The sequence below is a fragment of the Dermacentor albipictus genome, chromosome 1 (assembly GCF_038994185.2).
Source record: "Dermacentor albipictus isolate Rhodes 1998 colony chromosome 1, USDA_Dalb.pri_finalv2, whole genome shotgun sequence".
NCBI classification, from domain to species: Eukaryota; Metazoa; Arthropoda; class Arachnida; order Ixodida; family Ixodidae; genus Dermacentor; species Dermacentor albipictus.
In genome coordinates, this window is record NC_091821.1 from 175882224 (window position 1) to 175905141 (window position 22918).

Sequence of the window (22918 nt, forward strand, 5' to 3'; positions counted from 1 at the left end):
AAGCATTCCGCCTACATGCTCTTCCTAGACATACAGCAAGCTTTCGATTCAGTTCCGCATAAGGCGATTATTTTCGCACTTGCAACCGCGGGAATTTCGGGTCGTCTACTCCAGTTTGTGCATAATTTTCTATCGGAGCGCCGCATGAAAGTGCGTGTCGGAGGAGTAACCAGTGAATACCGAAATGTGAAGTGCGGTGTTCCACAGGGCAGCGTATTATCGCCGCTTTTGTTTAACGCGGTACTCGCCGCGCTTCCAAGTCGTTTGCCTCGAGACACTGACTTCCCTGTGAGCATAGCTGTCTATGCAGATGACATTGCTCTGTGGATAAGCGGCCCTTCGCACCTTGGTCCGCGGCTTCGTGCAAGCTTGCAAAGAGCTCTCAACGCTACTTCGGAGTACTTGGGTGAAGTTGGCCTGCTCATATCACCTACTAAGTCGGCTGCAATAGCATATCACCCTAAACAACGCGCTCGTCGAACAATGAGCCGACTGTATCTTGACGAAACGCCTATAAACTGGGTGCGACAACACCGTTATTTGGGGTTAATTGTGGATGATCGCATCTCTTGGCGTCCTGCCGTTAAATCTGTACGACGCAAATCGCACTCCCTTCTTAAGTATGTGGCCGCATTGACTGCTCGAGGTGCTGGTTGCGACCAAACAACGGCTCTTCAGGTGTACCAGTCATCTGTACTCTCAGGCATACTGTACGCATTACCACTTTTGAACATACCACCTACTTTGATGGCCCAACTGGAGCGAGATCATCGCGTTGCCCTTCGACTAATGCTTGGCTTACCTCGTGAGGCGCAGTCTATTGCATTACTTACTGAAGCGCATCAGTTACCCCTGAGGCTGCAAGCAGATCAGAGAGCTCTATATCATATTGAGCGTCTGCACCGCGCATCGAATGGTCAAGCGCTCCTTGATCGTCTGATTCACCGCCCATTATCTCGCATGGGAAAAATGGCGGCATTATTTATGGATATCACTACCATTTCTGATCATGCTGCTTCAGATACGTCTCCGCCTCCAAAAGGTATCACGACACATGTATTCCCCATTTTCCTCACAATCCCTGGCATGCACAAAAAGTCTGATATGGCTGTTTCGGCAATATTCCAATTGGCTCAATCACACTTGTTCGAAAAGTTTCCAGATCATCTTCAAGTTTTCACAGATGCATCTGTACACAACGACGGTCAAGGCGCCTCTGCAGCTTTTTACTGCCCTTCAACTCAAGTACGACGTATCTTTCAGATACCTCATCCAACTTCGTCAACAACTGCGGAACTAGCAGCGATTAATGTTGCATTGAAATACGTGCTAGAGGAGTTAATTACATCGAAGGTCGTCATCTTTACGGACTCCCGTGCTGCCCTTAGCAGGTTACAACGCAGTGAGCTTGATTGTCCACTTGTGCGCAGTATTAATGACTCTGTGAGCAAAATTACATCACGTGGGGTATCTCTCGTTGCTCAATGGATACCTTCACACGTAGGAATCACCGGAAATGAAGAGGCTGATCGGCTCGCTTCAAGTTGCGTTCATAACAACTGTGACTGCCCAGAAATTTTGTGCAAGCTTGATGACGCTCGTCTGCTGATTCGTCGCCACCTACTCAAGCAGCATCCAGATCAGCGCGTCGCAAATGGAACGTTCCCGCCCCGTGTTCGTGGTCGAGGCTTGCCTCGTCGCGCTAAAGCACAACTGCTCAAGCTAAGGGTTGGTTGCGTGAACGTGCACGAACGTTTATACAGACAAGGGCGTGCGGAAAGCCCATTGTGTACGTCTTGTGGCTGCTACGAGACACTTCAGCACCTTATACTTGAGTGTCCCGCTTTCAGTGCGCAGCGCATGTCGCTAGTCAGAAACTATCATCTCCTTGGCCTGCGGTGTGCGACACTCGAGGAATGTTTATACCCCAGTGGCTGTGCATCTAAACGTGATCAGGCCCATCGCGCCCTACTAACCTTTATAGAAGTAACTAACTTAGGTTCACGTTTGTAGCATGAACATTGAACATTCTGTAGTAGCGTGACCTTCAGTGACCGGCCCTACTGTGTGTGATCTGTACTGTGTTCTAAGGCTTCTTCCTTCGAAGATGGGAGGTGGCGGGTTCAAACACCTTATAGTGTATATTGTGAACCGACTAACGGTGAAACGGTGATTACGTGCAACTTTACTTGGCATCTCATCGTGGAGAACACAATTAGCCGCATAGCGAACTAGCCATGGATGTGGTTGATAATTGTGGAGGCTGTTCGACGCAGCGTCACTTTAATTCCGGATGCTGAGTTCTACTTTAGTCTTTAGATTTGTCCTGTTGCAGTGTCCTGTTGCTCTCCTTTCCTCTTTCCGTTTTCCTCCCCTCCTTCCTATCCTCTATTTCTGTGTTGTTGTCACCTCCCTTCAGAAGAGTAGGCAGGCGTTGTGCCCCTTCCGGTGGCAGTTGCCAGCCTGCCCCTCGCTTTCCCTTTCCTAATACGTGTGTATATGTGTATATGTGTTCAAAACAATAAATAATAATAAATAAACTAACATGCGGTGAAATTAAGTCAGCGATTTGGGCGACAAGGTGTAATTTATGCTTGCACCTCCATCCCGCTAACAACACACCTATCTCCCGGCACTTTGGTGCTTTGCGCTGCATTAACGCCATGCCATTCGGCGAAACCTGACGCGGGAAGCTGGTAATGCGCCGCCGTGGACGTGAACCAAGGAGCACGAACATTGTCTTTTTGCTTCTATCCCATCCCGATGGACGTCCACGTAATTATAACTTAATTATAATGGCGATCGCCTCACGGAATGAGTCGAGCAATACGTCATGATTATTGTTTATAAACATAACCTATGATGTTGGTAAGACAATCCTAACGTGAATAGTTTACTTACGCAGTAGACCAAGCGATGGCCAAGATAGATAGGTAGACGTTGGAAACATATGCTTCCCTCTGCTTCATTTCACTTCTACTATACGGGCTAAAGCGCTATAAGCGCCGGGTGAGAATTACTCGACTAAATGCTGGCTAACATGCAAAAAAGAAAAAAGAATGTCACACCAATGATGGAGGACGTAATGTCATACTTAGGTGCGAAGTTGCTAGATGAGTCGTGTCATGAGCCGATCGCTTCGTTTTGCTTGTCCCACAGCTTAAATGCTCGAGCTAAAGCGCGGATATTGTTTTGGAAAGTACTGCTCGTCATCCGAAGCTTCTCGAGCAATTGACAATGGATTCTAGAAGAGTTGATTGTTGGGCTAGTTGGTTATCCATAATTGAACAAGTAACTTAGCGCGATAAAAATCACAGAGACAAGAAAGGTGGTTAAAGACAAGCGCTACTCACAACTGTTTAATGGAAGGACTGAATCGTACATACAGATCTTCTTGTAACGCATGCGCATACGAAGCAAAAAGAAGAGGCAGATGCAAAACAAAGGCGATTGCTCAGGAAGTCAAATTCAGCATCAAGTAATTACATAGAAGGCTCACTTATACACCTATCTTTATTCTTCTTCATAAAGAAGGCCTCAAATGCAAGTCTAGAAGCGGCGTTGCCGCTCCTGCCCAGAATGGTAGTCGCAGAAAATCGAGCGTCACACCCACACGCGGTAACATGAGCCACCATATGTGCACCCATATCCTCCTTGTTCTTGTGCCCCATATCACCACCTTGCAACACTACCTTCAGACATGCACCAAGCATCATTCTCTAAAGCTATCGTCAAGTACAACGACAAACTTCCCTCGGGCTTCACCGCTGCATCTAAACCATCGATACCCCCTTGGTGTCTTATCAGCCGCACAGTCTATCTCGGTGTACCAGGAATCGGGAAAAAGTCTGAGCTGTCGCCACCTGTGCTGAAACAACTGTCTCTGCTTCTTCGGCACGAGGGGTACGCGGACAGTCTACATATTTATAATGATGGTTGACAAACATCCAGTGTTCGTCCGGTGCTGTGATTGGCCCAGCAAGAGCTATTACCATCAGCTTTAGGACTGACCACCCAACGACATCGATATCTGCTGAACTAGCTGCTCTTCTCGCTGCACATTGTTTCGTCAATCGAGAACCACCTCGACAATGGCCAATCTTCAGTGTCTCAAAGGCAGTCCTACAATCTGTGTTATCAGCTCTGCGTCGCGGGCCATTCTAACAGCTCGTATTCGATATTACATGCCTACTCCATACATCACATGAGAAAGGACACCACGTGACGTTTCAGTGGCTGCCAAGTCACTGCGGCGTCATAGGAAACGAAGACGCCGATAATGCCGCTCGGGCAGCTCTTGAAAACACACACGAAGAGGCCATACCACTTTCAGGATCCGACGCAGCTAGCAGACTTCGAGCGCTTGCACAGGAGATCACGCTCTCTCTGTGGTGCACACGAAGCAGCCAGACCAACCGGAGCAATCGTCAATACGACATGCCCTCTTTGATGCATCTCTATATGGCAACTGGACTCCGCCGAAGCGAGGCCACTCTGCTTTATCGCTTATGGCTAGGGGTAGCCTTCACGAAATCTTACTCGTTTCGCATTGGAATAGCTGACAACGCTCTCTGCAATGCCTGTCTTTGCGAGACGACGCTAGAACACATTTTGTGCGACTGTCGTGAATATAATGTTCAGAGACCGTCCCTGGCGTCCGTTCTAGCGCACCTTGGCAATAGACCATTGTCAGTTGCGACTATTTTCACATATCACCTACACAAGACATCGCAGCTGAAGGCGACGAAGGGACTACTTCGGGTTTTGAAAGAGACGGGCTTGGGCAAGCGGCTGTGACAGTGATGTCACGTACCGCGCAAGTGTGACGGACTGTACCTGACGATGTGTGTGCTGTGTTATGTGCTCTCTCTCTCTCTCCTCCCCATCTTTCATCCCCCCATCCCGCTCCCATGTGTAATGTAGCAAACCGGTTAAGCTAAACTGGATAACCTCCCTGCCTTTCCTTCTCCGCTTTTTCCTTCCTTTCCTTCCTTCCTTTTTCTTTATTTTTTGCGCATGTTCCCTTAAACGGGCATTCACGCAACGCTCGGTTTGTCCGATGTACAACTGGCCACACGGGTCAAGTCAAGTCAGTTTTTATTTACATCATTATGATGTGGGTAGGCTCAGGCAAAAAGCGAACGGTTTTCGCTTGAAGAAGCCCGAGCCCCCCTACATGGCGTACAGCAAGGTCAAAAAGTTTTAAAAAAAGTACAAAATCCACACACACTACATAACAGAATATAATACCAGAAATTCAGAGCAGTTGATATAAACTCTTGGTACGTGTTCACTAATACACAATGCAGAGCTGTTCACAGATGAAAATGTCCTTCCTATCACACTTTAACGCAAAGGGAATACAGCGGAGCAATACAGAAAAATCGTTATTAGTGAAATTCAGAACAATCGATGTAAACTCGTCGTACATGGTCATTAATACACAATGCATAGGTGTTAACAGAGATGCAAATGTCATTCGTGTCAGACTTTAATGCAAAGGGAATACAGCGGCTTACAAAAAATGATTTCTTAGTGTTTGTGTACTAGATGTTTCAAGAGAAAAACGTTCAAATATGAATTTATTTAGTAACCTTGGAACTGCATGACGCATCATCTGTCGACCATGTTCTGTACGGCAAAAGGGAATGGTCCAACGTTCGTGTTTTCGAAACGAGTATGGCGTTGAGTTTGCTTCGAGGAATGACAATGCTGTCAAGAAGTTGTCATTGTGAAGAATTGATTTTTTAAATCTTACGGCTAAGAAAAATTCATATAGCTTATGAACGGGTATGATTTTGAATTGCTTAAACAATTCTTCGGTGTGTGCGAGGTAGTCAACATTTGCTATGTAACGTACTGCTTTCTTTTGCAGCATGTGTATTTTGTGCAGGTTAGTTTGAGTAGTAGTGCCCCAAACAAGGAAACAGTAGTTAACATATGACATCAATAACGTGTTGTATATTATTAACTTAATCGATACAGGTAGATAGGAGCGAAATTTTGCGAGCATTCCGACGCACTTTGATAGATTGGTTAAAGTGGAGCTAATATGAGGGTCCCAGCTCATGTTCTTGTTAAAGAAAATTCCTAGTGTTTTTACTGTGTCTACTACCTCTATAATAGAATTGTCTATTTTTAGCCCAATGTCTGATGTAACGATGCTCTGCCGGTAATGAAAAAGTACCGCTTTTGTTTTCTTACTATTTATTATCAAGGAATTTGCTGCGCTCCATGATTTCAACTTTTCTAATACGCTGTTTACGCTTGAAATGAGCAATGGAATGTTATTACCCCTAAACAAGAGACTCGTATCGTCTGCATACAGAAGATATTGTGGAAGGTTGCTGATATCTGTTATGTCGTTTATGTATATAATAAACAGTAGCGGTCCTAAGATACTTCCTTGTGGAACTCCAGTGGTGATTGGTTGAAGGGTTGAAACATGCTGATCTATTGTTATACATTGATATCGATGCTCTAGGTAGGACTTTAGTAGACAAGCTGCAGTGCCACGGATTCCATATCTTTCTAGCTTAGTGAGTAGTATTTGATGGTTTAGGCGATCAAAAGCCTTCGAGAAATCCACAAAAACACCTATGCATATGTCCCTGTTTTCAAGTGCCTCGAGGATGATCTCTTTTTGCATTTGTAAGGCTGTTTCAGTGGACCTGTTTGGGCGGAAACCATGTTGTGACGGATTAATGAGGTTAAGCTTATTGCAAAAGTTCATGAGTCTTTTATGAATTACTCTTTCTAGGCCCTTAGAAAAAATCGGCAGAATAGAAATAGGTCGATAGTTGGACATATCGTTTTTATCGCCACCCTTGAAAAGTACAATTACTTTGGAGATTTGCATTAATTTGGGGAAGCAACCTGTTGATAACGCCAAATTATATATATAAGTCAGTAGGGGGGCAATAACATTCAGCACATATTTAACTGGAATAATTTGTATGCCATCAATATCGCGTGATTTGCTATTTTTCAACGAGTTGAAGATATTACATACCTCGCGTTCATCTGTCGGATCAAAATAAATGCTGCGGTTATTCCTAGGAATAGTGCTGCGCAGAGATTGACGGTTTTGAGAACTGCTGACAACATCTTTAAAAAATTTGTTAAATTCTTCGGCAAGCTCTGTGCCATGTATGCGGCGGCCCTGAAAAATGAGATCTTTGATAACTGGCGACGATGGGGTTCTGTTTAGCAACTTGTTTAGTTTTTTCCACATGTCTGCACTATCCTTACAGGATTCCTGTTGGAACTGATGCTGCAGGAAGCGCCGCTTTTCATTTCTCATGAAGGAATTCAGCTTATTTCTATATTGCTTAAATATTTTCAAATCTAAAAGTGACTTCGTTTTGACAAACTTTTTATATAATCTACCCTTCTTTTTTATTCGTTTTAAACACTCATGGCTGATCCAGGGCTTTCGGTTATTATGATGTGGCTTGAAAATAATTTCTCTAAATTGTTCACAGTAAATTCGCTTAAAAATGGATATGAATGTTTCATACGCCTCATCTGCAGTGTCACAATGGAATACACCATTCCAGTTTTCATTCACAAGACTCGAGTAGAAAGATTCCAAAGTTACAGGGGTGATGTTCTGGATAGTTACTGTCATCGAAGTTTGCGCATGTGTTCTTTTATCTTTAGATTCAGCAAAAAAGTATATCGGAAAGTGGTCGCTTATGCCATTACATACAACGCCTGATATTACATTTTTTACATCAATGTTGGTGATAAAAAGGTCTATCAAAGTCTCTGTGTACATTGTAACACGTGTTGCAGTTTTAGTAGTGATAGCATGACCATTTGCTTCTACTGCCAAAAGAAAGGTCTCTTGCGCAGGGCAAGATTTTAGCACATCAATGTTGAAATCACCCGCAAGTATTAATTCCAAATTATTTACATTCACGTAGTTGAATAGCAATTCAATGTGGGAAATGAATTGATTGAATTGACCGTTTGGCGGTCGGTAGATCACACAGTAGATGTATTTTCTCGATTTCAAGCATAGGCATTCAAAATCTTCAGTCAATAGAGACAGTTCAGGAATTATTTCACATTCTAGATTATTTTTGATGAGAATTTCAATTCCACCACCTTGTTTATTAGGTCTATTTAGGAAGAAACTATTATATCCATCACGCCTGTAAACCTCTGTATCCGATGAATACCACGTTTCAGTCAACATTATTACATCGAAGTCAAAAGCAAATTCATTTAGAAGAATAGAAAGCTCGTCTTCTTTATGCCTCGGTGATCTAATATTCAAATGAAAAGAGCTCAAGCCAATTTTCCTCGATGTATTAAATGTGGTGTTTATGTCGTGCGGAGACTGAGCCATTTTACAGGCGAGATGCGAAATATAAAAAAGTGAAGACACTTAAACCATTTTTTCCACGTCCTGAGCATTGCGAAGGTACAGAATCGATGACGATTCATCCTTCCGTGCAAGAATCCTACCATTGCTTGTCCAGACAAATTTCCACCCTTTTGCTTTCTTTTGTTCAATAGCCATGCCAAGTACTCGTTTTAGTGCTGGGCAAAGGTGTTCGTTGATGAACAGAGGCGAGTTTGGTGAAAAGCCCAGGTCCTCAGTTGATAGGCGCATTTTACGTGCTTTTTGGAGCACAGCGTCTCGCTTGGGACGGCTTTTGAATTGTACAACGATATTGGGTACAGTGTTGGGATTTTTTGCAGGGACGCGATGACAAATTTCAATGTCGCTTTTCGCAATAGGCTCCTTTAAAGCCTCCCCTATTTTATCAAGAGCATCAGGAAGGTTTTCATCTTCAGAGAAAGGTATCCCTTTAATCTCAAGGTTCCGATTCCTTGAATACTGCTCCGAGAAAGTCACTCGATCCTCGAGCTGTAAAACTTGCGTTCTGAGCGCTTGGCATTCTTCTAATAACTTTTCATTGGCCGCTTGGAGCTCTTTGTTTACTTTTGCCAGCTCATCACGTTCTTTCTTTCTGTCCTCGAATTCTTTATTGAAAAATTCGAGACTTGCCTTGACTTCCCTTAGCTCTTTTCTTAGATCCCGTTCAAGTTTAGCTTGAAATTCGCGCATTTCCTTCCTAAGTTCAGCAGATTCACTCATCTCAAATGCAACAAAACAATGCACACAAGCAACAGCGTTGGCAGCAGTTTGGGCAGAAGGGACAGAAATGGCACTTCACTGTATGGAAAATGTTCTAACCTGCAATGATAGCGGACAAGATTTAGATGGTCTCGTCAGGCTGCCCTTGCTGCTGCCAAATGATTCCTCGGTGAAAGCGCGGCCCTTTTTGTAGCAGGTGCTTCCCTGGTGGACGTGACGTCACTGGCGTACCGTCGTCGTCACGCTGCCTGCCTTCCTTGCCGATGGTTGCTTCCAACACCGATGAATACTGGCCACGCACTTGATGCTGCAATGATAGCGGACAAGATTTAGATGGTCTCGTCAGGCTGCCCTTGCTGCTGCCAAGTGATTCCTCGGTGAAAGCGCGGCCCTTTTTGTAGCAGGTGCTTCCCTGGTGGACGTGACGTCACTGGCGTACCGTCGTCGTCACGCTGCCTGCCTTCCTTGCCGATGGTTGCTTCCAACACCGATGAATACTGGCCACGCACTTGATGCTGCAATGATAACGGACAAGATTTAGATGGTCTCGTCAGGCTGCCCTTGCTGCTGCCAAGGGAATTGGCAGCAGCTGCTGCCAATTGGCTTGCTGCTGCCAAGGGTGCAAGGGAATTGCATATACAACTCCTCTGGAGTACTTAAAGGGCTTCTCATGCCTAGTGCGGGAGCGCCGCCTTCTCTCACAGCAAACTCTAGAGCACAGCTTCGAAAGCTTGCTGGGCGCAGAAAAAAACAGGAATACCATAAGGGTTAGCAACGTTTTTAAGGTTGTGTGACACCTTGTGCACGTATAGGGTATAACCTCCGGTCTAACCTTCGGTCGTTGGACTTCTGCTTTTGCCCTTCGTGCTCCAAGCTTTACTTTTGCAGTAGAAACCCTAATATAGCATTAACGACCGTGAAAGGGAAACCAACTACCAAAAGGCGTCCAACTTGATTTGAGGTTCTCCTTTGACGGTCGTCAACGCTATGGCAGAGTTCCTACTGCAAAAGTAAACCAGAGTACCTGCTCTGGGTAGGTTTCGGGGCACTGAGTGACCGCGCTTCTGACCGAGTACAGCCTCAGCGCAACTGATCACTCGTCGTCTGACTTGGAGCCTTGGCCAAGACGACGTCACGGGATTCCATAAATTGCAGTCTGGCGACACCCCGATCTCTTCCCACCGAGGGCTTGTGCCTCCCGCTGTATTATTAAGGACTTTCAATCCATTAGTCCCATCAGTTAACGAATCGTCATTTGGTGAATGAACCCATCAGTTTGTCTGATGCTACTTAAAAGAATTTTTCGCCGCATTCATGTCGCATATGGGCATAGTGAAAATCAGTGAGCAGCGCACCTTTGCTTCAATGGCGATGCTTCGGTTGTTGGCATCGTGTCGTAGCGGCATCTGTCAGTTGCACTTGGAGATGGGGCACATTAATTAAGCGGTGTCTAGTATAGCTATAGCGTCACACTGTCTTTGTGAAGCCTTTCTTCATGAAGCTCATCTTCAAGCTTCACGGAACCCACAAACGAAGCATATAGCCAAGATTCCGCTTTCTCAGACTTCAACGCCTGAAATTCAATGCGCTGATCTAGTGCGCAGTTGAGCCGACATTAAGTGGCCTGTTGTGTTGGACTAGAGCACTTGAGTGCAAGTCGTGTGCAAATTTGCACAGATGGATGGGCATACGTACAGATAGCTACATAGCGGCATTCTGCATGTTTTCCCTTGAAGTGCCACGGTCTGACCGGCTGGATCGCTTAGTTTTGTCTACAACTAAAGAAAGTGCCGCAATAACCGCCGCTTTATGAAAACTAAGGGGCTATTCTGTCCAAAATTTCGTTATAGTCACGAACTCAAGGTGAGCACTACGACCATTATATCATGACCTGTCTCGGGAGAAGTTCACTAGGCAATCTCTGACGCTGCTTAAAGACCTCAGGAACAGAGGATTCAAGGTGAAAGTTATGTGGGCCCCGTCACACGTTGGAATCGAAGGTAATGAGAAAGCTGGCACTCTCTCGCATGAAGCGCTATCATCTGCCCCAAAATTGAGAGCCCCGAAGAAATAAAAATGAAATAGAAAAGATAGGCACGAAGAATCTGCAGCAAACTAAGGATGCAATCTGCCCCAGTCATTTTCGGGCACTCCAGAGAACTTCACGTAAACTCTGGGTGTTCGAAACACTTACTCACGAAGAAACTACCTACTGTATCGCACTAGAAGTATCTGCGCTTACACCTTTGCTTGGTTATTCAAGACTGGATGATCCGCTTCTCCGCTTTGTGCCTTATGTGGCGAGATCTGTGAACACTTCGTGTGGTTATTCCCGCACTTCGACGCGGAAATAATGGGTTGCTTCACAACCTATACACAGAAAAGAGGTCTTCCACACTGGAGCTCTGAAAATGTAGTGTCCCCTGAAGGACCCGATGTAATCAAAAAGGGAGTTCTATGACTGCTGGTTGCTTTCGAGACAATGAGTTGATCCACATCTGGTGACACAACCTTGCTAACAACGTATGAGATGCTTAGGCGGAGCAATTGCCGGCCAAGCATGCTAGGTTAACCCGGCCTGCTTCTGCACCACCACCACGTACTTGCGTGGGACAGATGTAATGACGTATAATTTCGACTAATCTGATTGTGCGGAAGACTTTGTGAACACACCGCACTCGTTATTTGGGAAACCGACCGGCAATGTGCCAGTGAAACACCTCCTAGAAATAACTTTCAGGACGTCGCGTGACCTCCTGACGTCACGTGGCATGACGCCAGGACGTCACGGCGCCAGGATGTCAGGACGTCATGGCCTACCGGCGCCGCCGCTGTCGTTCGCGTGCATTAAATCAACTGAATGCCTCTGCGAACAGTAACACGAACGCAAAGCTTTACGCATGTGTAATGCGTTCTGTAGTTTTTGCGTCCTATATTATAAGCTTAATTTGTCACTGTAACTGTGGGATGTGAACGCCGCAGTGCGACACTTAGAGATGTTTCTAGCATAAATTTAACAGCTTGATAAGCCAGTAGAAAGTGCTGCACATTTGCTCGACTTAATTGGTTAACGGTTGATTGCAAATGTGAATAGCCTGAGTTACAATTGGTTGGCTGAAAGGCGTCTGTGTAGAGAGCATGTGCAACTGGAAATTGAAAGGAAAGGCATGATGTTTATTTCATTGAGCATTAGGATACACGGTGCTCATGAGTCGGTAGTTGTTTGAATATTTATGCAACATAACCGAGAAAGCTCCTTTATGAGCGCTCATTTTCTGGGGACATTTTGTCAGACGCGCGCACACTTATGGTACTTGGTTGAGGCAAAGTAAGCGCGCTGGTCCTTCGCAGAATGTATAGGCGCGCGCTAATATTGTGTACAAGATACATGCAAGTATCATCACAGGTGAGCTGTACTGAACGCGCTGTCTCCTTACGAGCAGTAATTGCTCTTTCAGGAACGCTAGTCTCTGTTTTTTATGCTCAGCAAGACAGTTTCAGGCCCTCATCAGGCCCTTATTTCCGCTCAACAACATTACGCGATGCACCAACTGGCCCAACAGTCAACGCTTCTGAACAGTTTTCTAACTTTTCGACGGGAGGTAAAATGAAATCGACGAGCCGAGAACAACATGTGGTTGATCAGGCAGCAAGCAAAAGTTTTCCAGGACATTCGAGTAAGGAATTCATATCACTGATACTGTTCGGCAAAACAGTGTCACCTAACCTACTCAGCTAAATCTATGCTCCATAATAGCAGGCCCTGAGAGAAAGGACACGAAAAATTGTCAGAAAATATATCACTGATACTGTTCGGCAAAACAGTGTCACCTAACCTACTCTGCTAAATCTATGCTCCATAATAGCAGGCCCTGAGAGAAAGGACACGAAAAATTGTCAAAGATGTTTTCAGACATGGCATGCACGCCTCGATCATGTTCAGAAACATAGCGCACGTCTTCTTCTGCATGATAGTCCACACTTCGGGCAGCTACGCTGTTTGGAGGCGAACATTCAGTTCATGAAGCGTTGAGAGCCACACCCTCTCTTGACGCGCTTCATTGGTTGTTATGGGCTCATCGAGCGCCCGAGAAAGTTGTGATGAATCTTGCCGGCTTTTTTTCATATCAGCAGTTTCGCGTCGGCTTTGTTCTGGCTTGGAAAAGTACGAAAGGCGCCCAGGGAACAATGTTGGTTCGGTGTCTCGCCGCAGAAGGGCACCGGCAACTCCACTTCCATAATTATTGTGTCCGCGGATCAGTGTAAGATGTCTTTTTTTTTCAAAACACGCAGTGGCAAAATGCATAACGCATGCCTGCACAAAAGCGGAATGCGCGATTTGAGTGAGCAGCAAGTTACTGTGATTAACAATTGTTTTCGTCGCTATAGGTTTCTATCTAGCAATGCTATCCTCTGAAATGCGACGCTTGCCTTTTTGAGTGGAATGCTTGAAGGTTTTGTTGAGGCTGTTCCTCATCGTTTATTTTCTGGACTATTTTCAGTATTAGCATACCTTTTCATTGCATTAAAGTAGAAGCGTCGCGTTGCGTAGAATCGATAATCAGCGCAAGACGCCTCTGGCGCTTCTTCATCAGACGCGTACGGCATCGGATGAAGCGTCGGTTGAATTCCTATGCGCGTGACACTAATTGACGTGAAATTATTCTTTTATTTTGTAAAAAAACCAGAATGATTATTTCTCTAAACACCGAAGTACACAGGGAGTAGCGGCGAAAATTAGCGCTAATGGACTGCAAAATAGTTTTACCTTGGTGCATGATGCCGGTACAAAATGTTTCCCAGGAATGGCTCGGATCCATTAGTTGCGTGTGGTCGCTTTTTTGGGGGGGGGGGGGGGGGGCAGGAAAACACTTGCACTTTCTTTCCCGGTCAGAGAGAGAGAGAGAAAGAGAGGAATATAACGAAGGCAGGGATGTTAACCAGTCAAGAGTCTAGTTGGCTGCCCCACGCTGGGGGAACGGAGAAGGGGAAGAGAGAGAATGAGAGAGAGAGAGACGTGCACACTGCAGACAGTCATAGAGTGAAAGCCGCTCATGCGAACCAGACGTCCTCAGAAAGCAGAAAAGTGCCTTCCCTGCCTTTTGAGCCGATGATCGGAGGGGGACGGTGCTCTAGTACTGTCTGTTCACTCAGAGCACGATCATCTAGTTTACTCAATGTGTTGGACGAAGATTGTCTTTGTGCTTGAAATTGGGGACAGTGGCACAATAAGTGGTCAATGTTCTCCTCGCATCCGCAAACTCCACATGCAGGACTGTCAGCCGTTCCAATTAGTGCTGAGTAAGCTTTCGTGAAATCAACTCCCAACCACTACCGACAGAGAAGAGACGCTTCGCGTCGGTGCAGCCTGGCCGGAGGTCTGAGTTGCAGTGAAGGGTTTAGTCTGTGCAGTCTGGTGCGCCTTGTATGTGCGGTATTCCATTCTGCTAAGGAGAGCGTGTATGCTATAATGCAAAGATAATTGCCAGTTCAACCTGGCACGCAACGCTTGTTAGGCATTCCACCTTCAATTTTTCCCAAATCCCGCCCAAGGCAGCCGCATTTCGATGGGGGCGAAATGCAAAGAGACCCGTCTACTTAGATTTAGGTGTACGTTAAAGAACCCTAGGTAGTTAAAATTAACCCGGAGTCCCTCACTACGGCGTGTCTCATAATGAGATCGTGGTGCTGGTACGTAAAGCCCCATTATTTTTTTAAAATTATTTTTTCCACACGCGGAGTTCATCTTCCAGCGGAGAAGCGATGCTCCACGATTTTCAAAGCGCGCACACACACAAGAAGTGTTTTCGTATTACTGTCGGGCATCGGGCGGCGTCCGGCATGATATGCCGGCCGGAATAGACGCCAAATTTTGGGCGCAGGGCTGAGAGACAGGCAGTTCTAGGAGGTGTTGGCCGGTGGCGTGCGACGAATACCAAACAACACTTAGCAGATCTGTTCGACGCATCGGTTCGAATATATTCACCGGCTCGTCACACACAACGGTATATGTAAGTGTTTGCGTCATTGCGGGAACTTCGAAGTTTATAATCATGGGACTGGTACAGTCAAGGTCCCAGTGCGGCGCATATTAGTGAAGCTGGCTCATTGAACTCAGCTCGCCGAAATTTTACGATATGTGAGAAGCTCACAGGACACAGCGCTTGTTCCAATAGTGGGTGTATATGCTGAGTTGCAGAGCGTTGCAGCTCAGCTGATCTGTCTTTGTAGAGGAGTATGGAGTCCGATATAGACTCGGAAAACTCGACAGAATATCAGAGGAGGTCAGCGGCAAAGAATGTTTAACTTCGCTTCTTTTCCAGTGGCAAAGAAAGCTTCATTTTAATAAAGGACTGCTTGTCTGCAACGCACTGAGAGTTCGACATTTGCTGGAATCTATTGTAAGAGACTTAAGGAGCCTTTCGTAACCGGAAGAGTAACTTCGAATTTTTTCGCTGCATGCACCGTATGGCGAACGCGACGGCGTCAGATTATTTTCATTTGCCATCGTTACACCTTGCGTACGGGTCTTGCATTGCAAAGAAAGCTCCTACATGTATGATGTGACTGATCTTGTGTTTTGATTTGATTTTAGTGGATAATTACCAACCTGATTTTCTTCATGTGTGACGCCTGTTACGTTTTTATAATAATAATAATAATAATAATAATAATAATAATAATAATAATAATAATAATAATAATAATAATAATAATAATAATAATAGTGTAATTGCCTGTCTTTTCCGAAAGTACCGCGCAACAGGCGTTGTCAGCCTAACTCTGGACATCAGAAGGGAAATAGAGTTGAATTATTATACGTAGTAAAACAAGCCGAGAAGACACATTCACCCTAAGTGCGCATGCACTTTTACCTATTCTTTATTAATTTCATTCTTTGTCCGAGGAAATGACATTAGGGTGTCTAGTTAGTCCACCTCACAGAAGCCTCGTCACGCCCGTCTATGCTACCCCCGTGGCGCTCTTCACGGCAGTGGCAAACGTACAACTGTGTTAATGCATACGCACGCAGTAATGCCCAAACAAGGACGGGCACACTCTACGCGATAGCGGGACCTTAAGAGCAGGCACGCACGCAAGTTCGAGCGGCTCCGCAAGAGCGACACGCAAGCGGCAGCAGTGCATCGGCGGCGCTCCGTAGAATACGGCTTAGCGTCTAGCGAGGACGGCTAGACGCTTGGCAAGAAAACGCCTGTCGTGAAAGCGCGGCCCTAGGAGGACGCCGGGAGCGTGAAAGGCGAGGCACTCGAGAAGTGGAGCATTCGGCGCGCGTGCGCTCGGTCCAAGCGTGTGTGACGCGGCAGAGAAGCGCCGCCGCTCCCACGCGCCGCGTGTTGTGTGTAGTGGGCCCCGCATCTCCTGCAGAGCTGGACGAGGGGGTTGTGGTGGCGCCTAGTCATGTGGAGAGCGCGGCTGGCACGCTTTTCTCGAGATCGACTCGCGGCTGGTCGCGGCAGCTTTCCGAAGTCTGGCGCGTAACACCCCCCACTCTTGTTCCCATGATAGCCTGCCTTTAACCCCTCTGCACTCGTTGCTCGGCATTTTGTTTTTCCGCTTTTAGTTCCCTCTCGTCGTGTCTCCATCCTTCCAGCAGCCCTCCCTTTCGAGTCCCCAGCCGCCGGCGCGAAACGCTTGGGCGGGTCGAGTTATTTGCTGCGGTTGGTGTTCGAAAGACAGCGAAGCTGTGCGCCGCCGAAAATGCCAGAGAGGTTGCTGCGGCGAAGCTCGGTTTTGATTGTGAGTAGGTGATGGTGGCGGCGGTCCCCTTCTGGCACGCTCTGGGCATCGGAGAATCGGGAGTGTCGCGCTCCCCGAAACGCAGCACTACCGTTTGGCAGCCGTCCGTTTATTTATTCTTTTTCTTCGCCAGGAACGTGCGCGCAAGTGCCTAAGTAGGGCGCAGGAACAAACCTGTCTGGATCGTGGGTGTGGGCCGTTTCCTTACGCGGCCTGACTTACGAGCACTGGCTGATAAACTAGAACTTAGCCTATCACTGCGACAAGTCAGGGTTGACTCGTGTACGTAATCAGCATATCTGCGCGCACTCTCCGAAGTAATGCATGTTTTTCTGCTCGTCAGAGACGCTTAGCTTTCATCGTAACTGGATGCGAATAGAAGTATTTACCAGTAGCTGGTATTATCAACATAAGTTCAAACGCGAACAAGCGGAAAACGACTACCATGCTTTGTAGCTCTTCTATGTTTTCTTGCGTTTGCGTAGCGTTGGACTGATTATGGCTTCGAAACGTACGTTTCCAACCGCTCCACGCTTAGAAACCGCACGTTGCACTCCCATATAATTACACGTTACATGCGTTGCGATCAGGTTTTTACTGTTCGCATAATTCCAATTTATGCTGATGGTAAGCACAAGAGAGAGAGATTTAATGGATCCGAGGAAGGTTTGCTTGAGAGCATGCCTAGCCCGCTACTTCAATTTCTCACCCGATATACGCCTGTAATGACAGCCATCGATGAAACCTGAAACATCCAGATTGTGCCCAGCGAATCAAGAAAACTTATTCTAAAGGAAAGGATTCTACAGACTACCGCGTTTCACTTCTCATGGTCAACACTCTAGGTACAGATAGCCAGCTTAGAAAAACTTGCGCTACCACTCTGTACGGCGATTACAGCTTTCCGTAAAGTTACGCATCTGAGACACTCAACAACCTAAAACGTCTCTCCTCTTGCCTTTCGTGCGGAATCACGGAGACATATAATGCGACCATTCTTGTGTGTACAATGATTTTGTTTCCTCAGCTATTGTGGTTTAGAGTCATAGGAAAGCCAGGCTATAGGAGTTTCATATGTTTTATTTACGTGCTCCACACTACGCGGAACATACGTGCCACGAGGCACAAGATCACCGGCTAATTGCTTTCACTAAGTTATTAAGAGAATTATTGAACATGCTCTCATGTCTCTGTATCACACCTGCGGAATGAGAACACTGGGAACAGGGGTATCGGTTTCACAAATACTTGAAGATAATTTCATTAGGAGGCTATGAAGCGTAGTGTAATAAAACATTGCGACGCATAAAATATTGGATGTACATAAATTTTTTTATGAAACTCTCTCTGCATATATGCGATAGCGTATGGGCAGATGTGCAGGTTTGTATGCGGCTGTTTCTTGAACTACACACATGCACATAACGTGACAGATACAAGCGCACTTAAGCGCAAGTAAATGTAACGAATATTACTAGAGCATAACGATTTCGAAATTAGAAATATAATTATAACACTATCGCATTAGGTTTCTTTTTTTTTCTTATTAAAACTTAATCAAGAACTGTTTTCACTTGGATTTAGAAATATACAATGCGACTAATTGGTGTGGCTTGATAACGTAAACCTATTTGATGCGCAAAACTAGATCTTCACGGAACACATACCTGCCGCTAAAAGGACGCACCCGAAAACACAGTAAGGTAGGAAGCAATCGAAACTACGTAGTTGGGCACAAAGTTGGTCTTACAGAAAGTACAAACTAGGCAAAGCCTTCTGAAACTAAACTTAGCGGGAAAGAAGCACAACGCCAGTGGTTGGAGAACGGTTTTGCTAACTTGTGTACCTGTTGTTACACGGCAATACTTATTTGCCACCGCAGTTTTAATGGCGGTATGCTAGAGGAGCACATGCAAAGCGTGAGCACAGCCGCGAAGATCTGCAAATAATTGGGAGGAGTGCAGCCCTGTGCCGTAGAATTAGCGTGCCTCGGCTACTGTGGCTACCAAGTCGGGGTGATCGCTGACGCAGCGATGACAGCTACATCAGCCGCACACTTTCCTCTGGGTGCGTAATTAACGATTCTTGTCTGCTAGTTTTCAATTTCCTTCGGGCAACCCGACATTCATCGATCCACAGGAAATTGTACCATCGCACTTTTGAAAACCACCTAACGGACCAAATTTGCAATACTTCTCGTTCGTAAGAGTGGCTTGTCATTTCCAGCTGTCATTAGCTAATATGTATGTTCACTATCTCGATTGCGCTATCTTGATACAAAAAGTGACGGCTACTCGCTTGTCTATTGTCCACCGAAGTGAGACCACTAGTACAGCACAGCATTCTCGCCGCTCTTAAGCCTCCTTCTAGAAAAGCGATCCATTCGTACAAAAAAAAAAGAACAATCAAGCATCAGGTTGTTTTCCCTGAAACCACTCCAGGGATCTCAGACAGGGTTGGCGTACACCCTCCTGGTTGCAGCAGAGATAACATACTTTTTCCCCTTGTAAAACGCAAAGTGTTCTTTTCGAGATTCTTTTAAAACAAAGCACAGGTCGCCCATAGCGTCAAGCAGCACCGACAGTTTGGACGTCAAAACTCTCTCATCCTATGGAGAAACTGCCATTCCTGTTGACATACACTTCTCTTCTTTAGCGATGCAGATTTATTCGGCTGTATTGTTGCGATAAGGTCTAGAACGTAAATATATTTACGGTATATTCGTGAGGTGAGAAAGCATGAAAAGAAAATCACCCATGGTTAAGATACTCCCTAATGTGAAATTTGAGTGCAGCTGTATGCGTGTTTTAAATTCGCGATATATTGGCTGGCGTGGACAATCTGTCTCGTCTGTCTCGTCTGTCTTGTTGGAAACGGAGCGACGGGGGGCGCCACTGCCTCGTTAATCGGGACATTTCGAGAGAGCGCGCGGGTGACGCGTGGGGGCGATTCAAAGCATCCACCGCACGGAGACCTCCGCTCATGCAGCGCTTTGTTTCCACACAGACGAGGCGCGCTACTCTGGCGCCATCTAGTAGCGATCGTCGCCGCGAAGCCTGTCTTGCGCGGCACTATGCTTTTCTTCTCCCGCTTTCGCCATACCCTTCTCCTCCGTTTTCCGCCTCGTGGTTCCGCTGCGCCCTCCTTCTCCGCCTTCCTCCTCGCGATCTCTTCGCTATCGGCGGCGTTCATCTCCCACTGCATTCCGCGTGCGCTTTCATCCTTCGCTGTGTTCGTTGGCTCGGTTACGAGGGACGACGCCGATGCTCGCCGCAGGAACGGGCACCTAATAGCTGCGCTCTAAAACAGTGCAGGAAACATGACAGTGTCGTTTTTGGCAGCACATATGTACAGCACTGTGGCAAGATCGCTACGAAAGAAAACTTCGGCATTATCATTTTCTCCAGTATTACTATTCGTGCGACGATATTAGAATGCTTAAAGCTTAGCCTGTTGTGAGTTGCCATCGAGCTCAGAAAGAGGCTTGTCCCGACGGGAATGATTATATTTTGACTAGTTGTGGAGAGGCAGGTTTTGGGAAGGACTCTCCTAAATTAGCTACGAAAATCAAGTAGATGCGGACCTTGCTTTCCAAATGTTCATAAGCTGCGCTCGTAATAAGTGAAACTGTGCATGCTTAAGGAAAGTTCCGTCTTTAAAACAGTGAAATACACAGGTTTATAAGGTTATGTCCGCGATATTAGTTTGGCATACTCTCTGAACTTGTCAACGTCGAAATCGAGAGCCAAATGAAAAAAAAAGGGTGTACAATTTGGTTCAAAACAAAATCTGGAAGATTTCAAAGAGAGAAAACATCCCAGAGGCTACCGCTAATTTACTCGGTCTTAAAAACCTGATCCTGCATTGTATTTGAAATGACCCTCAGAAAGTACACTAGTATTCATGAACTATTGCTGGAGCATTCCCTCCAGCTTGCTTAGCAGCTGACAAAATGTTCACTCCAGCTTTAAGGCTGAGCGTCGGTTAACAGGGAGCAAGAAATGGTTTTAGGTGCAAAATAAGACGCGGACACAGAATAGACGCGGACAGTCAAAAAGCAACCGAACTTGGCGCCAGAGCTCCGAACGCACAATCTTTGACATGTGCTTGGCATGTCCCAAAGACGGTTTCACGTATCCAAACTGTTTCGCTACTTACCAGGGGACGAAACCATTGTTCAAGCGGTACGAAACTGTCCTAGCTCTGCATGAAGTAGTAACGATGAGGGTTACAATAACAGAAGCATCAGGAGGTAGAGAAGAACCACGAAAAGAAGGGCCCGCTATACAAGAAAGATCTTTCTTGTACAGTGGGCCTGTCTTTTTGTGGTTTGGACGCGTGAGACCGTATTTCGACATTCCAAGCGCGTGTCAAATATTGTGCTTGCGTTCGGAACTCTGGCGCCAAGTCCATTTGCTATTCGACTGGTTGCAAGTGGGCGCCTGTCCGCGTCTATTCTTTGTCCGTGTCCTATTTTGCGCCACATAACATTTCTAGCCATGTAACAACTAACCCGACAGCAGACTTTTACTTACAGGGAGCATTATGTGAGCCTCAGCCTTTTATCGGCGTTCAAGAACTATAGCAAAAATTAGAGAGAAAAGCGAGTCCTAGCGTAACTATGGTGAAAGTCACGTTTGTAGTCAAATAAAACCTGTCTTTTACATAGATCAATAATAAATACTTAACGAACTCGACAAAGAGCCCTCCACGTTCCGGCAAGCAGAAAGAATAACGAAGGTAGGAATAACAAGTAATGTGTTCGCTTCTGCAAAGCAATTATTTCTCTTTCATACCTTCATGGGTTCTCCTGCTGTCGTGCCTTTTGATTTTTTTTCCCTTAGTTTGATGGATGACTCTCCGGAGAGCGAGCGTTTGCACGACGAAACATCCGCGAAGCAAAGCTTTCTGGACTAAACACAATGCCTTAGAAAAGACACAAGTTAGAAGCGCAGCTGCTTCCTTTCCTGTTTTCTTCGCTTGAATTTTAATGTATGAGCACACTGTTGTTTGAAACAGGGGGACTCCCAGGGAACGACGTACCTAAAATACACTTCTCGCCTAAGTGTCTGACATTTGGAAAACGGGACGAAAAGAAAGAAGGAAAAAAAAAAGTTGGCTCCTCCGCCTTCCGCCTAAGGTCACATCTGTTTCCTGGGCTTGCCATGAAACTATCTGCCAACACTGCACGAGAATAACATTATAATGTAATTAAGGACTTCAACGTTTGCGCTTTCGCTTGTGTAGGGAGGCAAACAAAATGTTCCAGCTTGGACAAACCTGATTTGTTCGGCTTTTCGCCTAGTTCCCTGGGGGACCCAAAACTTGCAGCAGTGTGTTATTTTGCTCCACTCTGTGCGTGCGTATTGCGTCCTCCGGTCGTCTGTAAATTAACGCGCGTGTGGTTTTCGCTTGCTAAAGACAATAATTCACGGAGCAGGATTGTCACATACTGTTCTGTAATCGTGAAAATGATGGCTTTTGCAGAGTCGAGGCACGGCCTCACGTCCGCATGTCCCAACGGACGAGAAGCTTACCCGAACAGAAGAGACCTGACCACTCTCTTCGCGTAAGATTGTCGTCCTTTCGACGTGCTAGCATGAAACGTGGGAAAAATCAACGGTTTGCTAACATAATCATTATGCCATTCATGCGTAAAAATGTGTAAAATATCCTTACTTAACGCATGTTTTACTTGTCTGCTGTGTATATAAGATTCAAACACCGCGTTTACTCCAAAGAAAACTTCCACAAAACTGCGATGGTGGTCGAACAAACAAATACGTCTTGAACCAATGTTTCTGCAAGAGGATTTGCCTTTTGCCGAAACGTCGGCTTTAGCAACATGCCTTGTTCGATCACTCGTGATAACTTCACGTCTCCCTCTTTGTGTAATCTCAGTATAATTTAGATTTTCATCAAGGTACATGCTTCTAACTGCTGAATGACGTCCCATACTAATTCCTGCTGCGACTGTCTTCTCCATGTCTGTACACATGTAGGATGCATTCGTGATATGGCTTAGTACTTATGTATTTCCTACGCGCT

General features: G+C 45.9%; 1 protein-coding gene and 1 long non-coding RNA gene across 5 annotated transcripts in view; one reads left to right on the forward strand and one right to left on the reverse strand.

The window, feature by feature from the left end:
* LOC139052546 (cell adhesion molecule Dscam1-like) overlaps nucleotides 1–22918 on the forward strand; it is a 1125159-nt gene that overhangs the window by 426196 nt on the left and 676045 nt on the right. The window lies entirely within an intron of this gene.
* The window catches only part of LOC139052603 (uncharacterized), a 110372-nt gene that overhangs the window by 30571 nt on the left and 56883 nt on the right, over nucleotides 1–22918 (reverse strand). The window contains exon 2 of the long non-coding RNA XR_011509981.1: nucleotides 9212–9627. This is a non-coding gene — a long non-coding RNA (uncharacterized lncRNA). The remainder of the gene's footprint in view (nucleotides 1–9211; nucleotides 9628–22918) is intronic.